The 7,569-nt window shown below is 39.6% G+C and overlaps 1 protein-coding gene across 1 annotated transcript in view; it reads right to left on the bottom strand.

Annotated features, from left to right (window-relative positions):
- Nucleotides 1-156: 156 nt before the first annotated feature.
- WNT10B (Wnt family member 10B) overlaps nt 157-7,569 on the bottom strand; it is a 46,928-nt gene continuing 39,515 nt past the window's right edge. Inside the window, exon 7 of the transcript XR_008912071.1 lies at nt 157-289. The gene's annotated coding sequence lies outside the window, so the exon portion shown is untranslated. The remainder of the gene's footprint in view (nt 290-7,569) is intronic.

The following is a 7,569-nucleotide window of genomic DNA, read 5'->3' as shown; positions in this document are numbered from 1 at the left end:
TAGAACCTCTGTATGGTGTACTTCTACTTCATCCATAGGCTTTCAAAGACTTTTGACATCTAGTTCAAAGCTGAGAAATCTGTTGATTGATCCCATTTTGTCACTTCTTTTAAGAGGGGATAAAGTGACTTGATTAAATAATAAACCCAAGCCATATATATGCATACATATATGTGTGTATGTCTATGTATTATAATAATTCAAATCTCTGCTGGATCCAGATTCAGGTGAAAAGGGGAGCATCCTTCCCTGTGACTGTGGACCTTCCATTGTCTGCTAAGTCTATTTCCTGAGGGAAGAGGAAGGAGAAAGTTAGTGGGAAGCAAGATTTCCATTTCCTGCCATGCAGGTTTGACTTCTGTCTCCTGCTAAACTGTTTCCTGCCTGATTTCTAGTTTTCAGAGAAAAGTGAAACAGAGCTTCCCATCTCAATGTGAGCCTTCCATCTCATGTTGCATGTTTCCTGCCTGAACGCCAGCTTCCTCTGGAAAGAGGAGTGGAGTCTTCCAACTCATTGATTGACATTCACACATGGTCTTATCTTAAACATTCCTATGAGTCTTTATCTGCATAAACCATCATCTGCACACCAATTCCCCAATTCCTACTGCCTGATTCTATATTCCTCTCCCTCTTAACCAAATACTGCCCATCCCTTCCACTGTGCCTTCTGCAATGCTTGTTCTATAGACAACAAACTTGCCTTTATCTGACATCTTTTCCCCTTCCACTCCTTCCATATTCTAGAAATCACCAGACCCAGCCCTATTTCCCCCACCCCACTCCCATCTCATATGACACAGCCTCTCTGGCCACTATTTCCAAAACTGGCATCATCTTCATTCATTCCTCTCAGTTCACTGGTTGAGACAGGAGAGTTGGAATATTCCTTGCTGCCAATTGTTACATCCAGGTTCTCTCCCTGCCTCCATCACTCAGTAACCTCTCCTCCTTTGAGATCCGTACAATGCACATTTTCTACCAAGATCAAAATCTGAATAGCAGTTGTCTATAGATCTCTAGGTCATTCCTTCCATCTTCATTTAATTCAATAACTGACTCACAATTTTTTCCTCCTCCAACTCCTGGGAACTTTAATATACCTATTGGATTCTTCTTCAAACACTCTAACCATTCAGTTCCTTAGCCTCCTTATTTCTAATGACATACTTCTCTATCCCACCTCAGTCACAGCCCAAAATGGTCATATCCTTGATCTTGCCATCACTCACTCACCTTCAAGAATTGCACCATCTTCCTAAATTCTGAAATCCCCTTGTCTGACTCTAATGTATTGGCTTTTCGCCTTTCCCTTACTACTGTTCTTTCACACTCTGACCTCCAATCCCTTAACCTTTCAGTTCTCTCCAAGCCTATGACTTCTCTCCTCTCTCTCCATCTTGTGAAACATCCATTAGTGAAACAATTCAACTCCATCCTGTCCTTTTCTCCCGAGTCTCTCTTAAAAAATTAAAGCCATTTGCCATAATTTCCCTTTTCTTTCCTTTTCCTCATTTCATATTACTCAGGTGCACTCTTGTCTCACACAAAGAGTTGGTCTCATTCTTTTTTCTTTACTCATATAACTCCTCTACCAGCTGTCTCCTCCACTTTAGCATTTACCTTCCATCTATAAGTTCCTTCCCTGCTGCCTACAAACATACCCTCCTCTTTCCTAACCTCAAAAAAATACTCACTTGATTGATCTTTGTATCCCTGCTAACAATATCCTATACCTTTTCTTGTTTTGTGGCTAAAATTCTTGAAAAGACTATCAATAATGATTGCCTCCATTTTCCTTCATTTCACTCTCAATGCCTTGCAATCCAGTTTCCAATCTCGTCATTCCATCAGAATTGTTCTCTCCAAAGACACCAATGATCTTTTAATTGCCAAATCCAATGATCTTTCCTCAATCCTTATTTTTTACCTTTCTTTAGCCTTTGACACTATCAGTGAATCATCCTTTTTTCTTGATACTCTCTTCTCTCTAGGTTTTTAGGATACCACTCTATCCTTGATTTTCTTTCTATCTATTAGACTAATCTTTCCCAGTCTCCTTTACTAGATCTTCATCCAAATTATTTCCATTAACTAAAAGTGTCTTGCAGGCTTTGGTCTCAGCCTCTTTTGCTAACTGAAGGTTTTAGCTCCATATACACCTAGGTAGGATAAGGGATTTAGGGAATAAAACAGGGAATTTTTTAGGCCAATTTTGAAGGTGAATTTGATGGGTAATAGAATCTCAAAGTCAAGCAGGGCATCCAAAGTCTTCAACAATTTGGCCTAGGTTCACTTTTCCAGCCTTATTTTTATAATAGGATTTGGGGGTCTGAATACTCTAATATGTAATTTACACGAGATAATCATGCCCTCATCCTTCCACTTGACTTGTTACCATGACTATTCTCACTATCTTGAGTTCTGAAATAATGAAGTATAAGTATGTTAGTTATTTCTTTGTTACTAAAATTGTAACTTATTAATTGATCAATTATTTCTAAGTCCTCACTCATCTTTTTGTCATCTATGTAAATATAAGGCTATGGGCTATATGATTTATTAACCTTATAACTGATAATAAATTAAAGAAGTAAATAATTATTTAAAGCATTTTATCTGTCTGTGGTGCCAGGAAGACATGAGTTCAAGTCCTGCCTCTGACACATACTGACATGTGACCTTGGACAATCAATCAGGGCTCTAAGCAATTTTCTAAGACAAAGTTGCTGAGTGTGCCAATTTGAATTGGTAAAGTATGTTTCCTTACTTGGGAGTTCTCTATGTCAATAAAATCTCAATTAAACCCCTTTCCCTATATGAAAATCCTAGTATTGAATGATGCCAAGATCATGACTGAATTGTCCATAACTTTGATGGAAAGACTCCACGACTAGGCATATACTTCAAGGAAGTCAGTAAAAGAAAAGTACCAGATATATCAAAAGATTTATAGCAGCATTTTTCATAATAGCAAAAAATTAGAAGCAAAATAAACATCCATAAACTGCCGGATAATTGATAAGTTGTGATACATGAATGTATGAGGTATTAGTGTGCTGTTAATTAAAAAAATAAAAAGATGAACACAGAAAAAGATGGAAAGACCTCGGATCTGATACAAAGTGCCTTCACCTTATGTCAGTTCATATATCTTTCAGTGTTTCTGTGTTCACTTTTTTATGGCACACTAATATTAAATTACATTATAATTACAACTTAAATGAGAAGAATGACAGCATCAAACTTATAAAACTGAACCCTGTAAGATTATAATGATTTTCACTTTTAAACATTCTTTTTATGAAGCTCTCTCTCTTGGGAAATGGGGAAGGGGTATAGTAGGAAACATAAAAGTTAAGGATAAAAATTAATTTAAAAAAATATTCTGACTGTGTGAAAGATTCTGGCCCGTCCTTCACCTTTATCACTTCTGGTTTCTCTTCACTTCTGAGACATTCAGACTACTCAGTGTACCAATGAAAGTCTCTTCTGAAGAATCCACTTTTCCCTTTTTTACAGTATAAAAGTTATAACAGTTCTAGAAGGAAAGAAGTCCTCTTCATCTTTCTGTTTATTTACAGTTTTGTTCAAGGCATCATTGTTTAACTGTCTCCCTACAATTACAATTAAGCTGCCAATACTGTAACATTGTCTCTTTAAAATAAAGGGATTTTTTTCATAGTTTGTGGGATGGGATATTGAAATTGTGAGAGGAAATTACTTGTGAGGGAGGGCAGCCCACAAAGCCCAGGTCTCCTTCTAATCTTGGACCAGAGGAGGACCTTGGAAACTTTGGATGATTGAAGAATTTGGATTTCTCACTAGAATCCCAGCAGTGAGCCAGAAATGTCAGCATTGTTTGCTTTGGGAGTCAAAGACAAATTAGTCACCTGGAGAATAATCAGCTTCAAAATTCTACAAGAAGTTATGCAGAAAACTATATTATTTCTAAAAGGAACTTCTTAAGGGTCTCTGCTATAATCATGGACTGCTTTCTTTCCCCTTTGTCTGTTTTTACTGATGCAAATAAGAATGTGTGTCTTTTGGAGTGATGCTTATACCAACCACCTTAGTAAATGCTCCCAACTAAAAGCTAATTAAATCTGATTGGCTAATTGATATTAACTGATAATCAGACTCCTCCCAGTCCTAATCCACTAAATTACCGCTAGCATTGAAGGGGAAATGTAATGCCAATGTGAGTAGGAGTTGGTAGGATGATCCCAGAGATTGCTCTTTATATACTTGTATCTCATCACCTTGCTGGATTGCCAACACCATTAAGACATAGACTGTGTATATTATATAATAGACTCCGGAGCTTAGTACAGCTCCTCTACACACTCTACATACTTAAAGACATATTTGCTGAATAAATTTTGAGAAGCATTGAGAAAGTTTATTATGTATTACTAGAAATTCTCTTCTTATTCTCTCTGTGCCCTCTTTGAGAGACCCAAGTCATCTAAATCTACTCTAGGTCCTTAGAATTGCTTTGACACAGGGGCAGGTAGGTAGCTTGGTAGATAGAGAGCTAGACTTAAAGATAGGAGGTCCTGGGTTCAAATTTGACCTCAGACTTCCTAGCTATGTGATTCTGGACAGATCACTTAACCTCAATTGCCTACCCTTACAGCTTTTCTGCCTTGAAAATGAGGCTAATCACCTATTATTCTAAGACAGATGGTCTTTACCTTTAAAAAAAAATAGCGTTGACATGCCTTGGTTTTGGCTGTAGAGTGTTAAAAGTGAAGGTACCTTCCCAGGCTCCAGACTTTTTTTTTTTTGGTCAGGACTTCACTGGTGGGAGGAATTCCCCTCAGTATAGATCAGGCATTTCTCTGTAACTTATTAAAGCTTTGGTGTACAAAAGGAGTTAAAACAAGTGCCCTTGGTGATCGTAGGGATTGGCAAGGAAGGCTTTTCCCCTGCCAATCCCTCCAGTGATACAACTACTATGTGTTGGAGAAAGGACTTGAACCCACATCCTTCTGATTCCAAGGCTAGCCAGCTAGCCAAAAGGCCAGGCTTCCCTATATTCTTCATATTCCACTATGAAGGACAATTTAGCTATTGTCCATCCCTAGAGCCAGATGGAGAACCCTGGGATCTTCCTACTCTTAGCCTCTCATTCCTAGAGGGTGGAGTGGGATGGTCCAAATATGTGTAAAAGATTCTTTCAAGGAAATACAAGATATCGAGGTGGTGCCACTCTTAGGAGCTTTATCTCCCCTACTCTCATTCCTAGATAAATCTAATGTAATCTTTCTCCTTGTTCCTCAGGATCGAGTCTCTTTCTTCCTCTCATTTCCACTAGTAGAATAAGTGACTTCTAGTAAAATTTCAGCACAAGACTCTTAATTTCAACCTGAAAGGACTCCATTGCCATTTGGTACGGGTGTGCAACAGGCATCTGATTTGTTCCATCCACATCTTCCCTCAATGGTAGCCATCTTCCCCACACCATTCCTGAATCCCCAGGGTGGTCCTGTGTTTACTTTACACACAATTGCTTCATTTTTTTTAAACTCCTCTCATCAAAGCTTCATAGGGATATAGCTCATGGGTCCTCACGTACACTTCAACCTCAATTTTTATCAAAGGATTGTCCAACCCTCTTCTCTAATCCTCCCACTGTACCATGAGATCTGGCAAGGATGTGGTGCCCTCTACAGAGGGGTTCTGGCTTTTATCCAAAGCTTCTACTCTAAACTAAGGGTACATTTGAACCAAAATTCCTGCCACCAAGAAGAGATGGAGATAAGGTCTGATGTGGTCTGGAATAGGACCATGGTCCTGGAGGTAGGACAAACCTGTGGGAACAAGATACTTTCCGGAGGAAGCTCTCAGCCCTTTTGTCTTCACGCTTTTGAGGTCTTTGGCAAAAATAAGTGTCTGCTCCAGGATCTGTGGGGATTTCCCACTCAGGGCAAACAGGAGTGGAGTTGGGAACAGTTCTGCCCAAGGGCAGCTTCCTTCTTTTGAAGCTCCATCTGACAACCACTCAGTTCAGTCCTTCTCCTTCCCCTCGATTCCCTCCCACTAACCAGAAGGTGGGGTGTGCAGGAGAAGGGAGGCTTTACTTCCAGTTCTTCCCTTCTTCCCTCTCATCCTATGCCACTGGAGTGGAGCAAAGGCTGAAATTGCAGCCCCCACCCTGTGGGCTGTACCTTCTCAGTGGCTGTCACTGACCCCAGGCCTGGGCCTGAGCCCAGGGCATGTGCCGGAGGAGCAGCTTGAGTGAGGGTGGGGAGTGTTAGCCTTGCTGACAAAATCCACTTGGAATTTCTCAAGGTTGTGGTTTGGGATTTCAGTCTGCCAGGGAGTGTGTCTGAGAAAAGCAGAGAGAACTAGAAAGAAAGTATGAGGAATCCAAAAAGGGAAATAAAAAAGAAATGTGTTCCCTCTGATGGGCTGTGGGGTAGAATAGCACAAGTCTTCCCACAGTGGACCATCCAGCTAAGTATCAGAAATATCACGGGAATGAATTCCATCATATCCACAGACCCCTTCCAGGCACATGTCTTCAACCTCTCTAGCTCCTTTGTCAGAGCTAGAGGTTGTCAGATTGAGCTAAGAAGGGAATAGGACCTAGAAAGGGATCCCACTGTTCTGACTGTAATGGGATAATTTCTTCCTAATTTTTCTAGGTCTCACTTTTCCTTTTCTAGAAAATGATGGAGTTGAATTTATTTCCCTATTATCTGAGTTCTCAAACAAAATCTTGCCAGGTGATCTTTTACTAACCTACTGTCCTCATAAATGCTAACTCCTCTCTACTCTAGGAAGTTCTTTTATTTCTCAGAACTCTTAGCACTTCAAAAGCTAGCTGGATAGGCTTTACAGCTATTGGATAGGGGAGAAAGGATAGGTATGTATACCTTCAGAGTCTGAGGAAATAACCTAAAAAACCTAGGACTTTGATCCCTAAGAATGTAGAACTCATTTACATATATCTGCTTGCATTTGAATATCCCTATTCTTCATCAAGATTTGCTGATAATTGTTTATCTTCAGTGAGATTAGAATTGGGATAGAAAAAGATTAGACTAAAATACTCTATTATTTCTATTTATATCTGACCAGTTTTCTTAAAGAGAGAGAGGAATTATTCAACCAAATCTAAAAGTAAAAGGATGTTGATTGGTACAGTACCTACATATATTTGCATGTAAGTCAATGGGAGTAATTTCTGGTTTCCAGAATAAAGAATTCCCATTTTAAATCTGAGGCATTCCCCTTTTCTGATCCCTGTAATCCTGACTTTTTCTCCTAAATCCTCTGATCTGGAAAAAACAAACAAACAGAAAAACTTCCTTTCCTTTAGGTCTAGACTAGACTGAAACTTGGGTGACAGTCTGGAGCAGTTTAGCTTCTAAGATCGATTCCATAGTTATGGCCAAAGGAGAAACGCTGGGCCCTGTCCTTTATCAAGAGCAGATCCTGTCAATGTTAGAGCAAGTCAGGAGACTAACCTAACCTACCCAGAGTCTCCACAATAAGCTAGGAACCAGGTTAGAAGACAACCATGGGGGAAGGGGGGAAGTAGGGACAACAATACTAGAT

Source organism: Monodelphis domestica, chromosome 5 (assembly GCF_027887165.1).
Source record: "Monodelphis domestica isolate mMonDom1 chromosome 5, mMonDom1.pri, whole genome shotgun sequence".
NCBI lineage: Eukaryota > Metazoa > Chordata > Mammalia > Didelphimorphia > Didelphidae > Monodelphis > Monodelphis domestica.
Note: the sequence above shows the minus strand (reverse complement) of the source record. Positions and strands in the feature narration are given on the sequence as shown.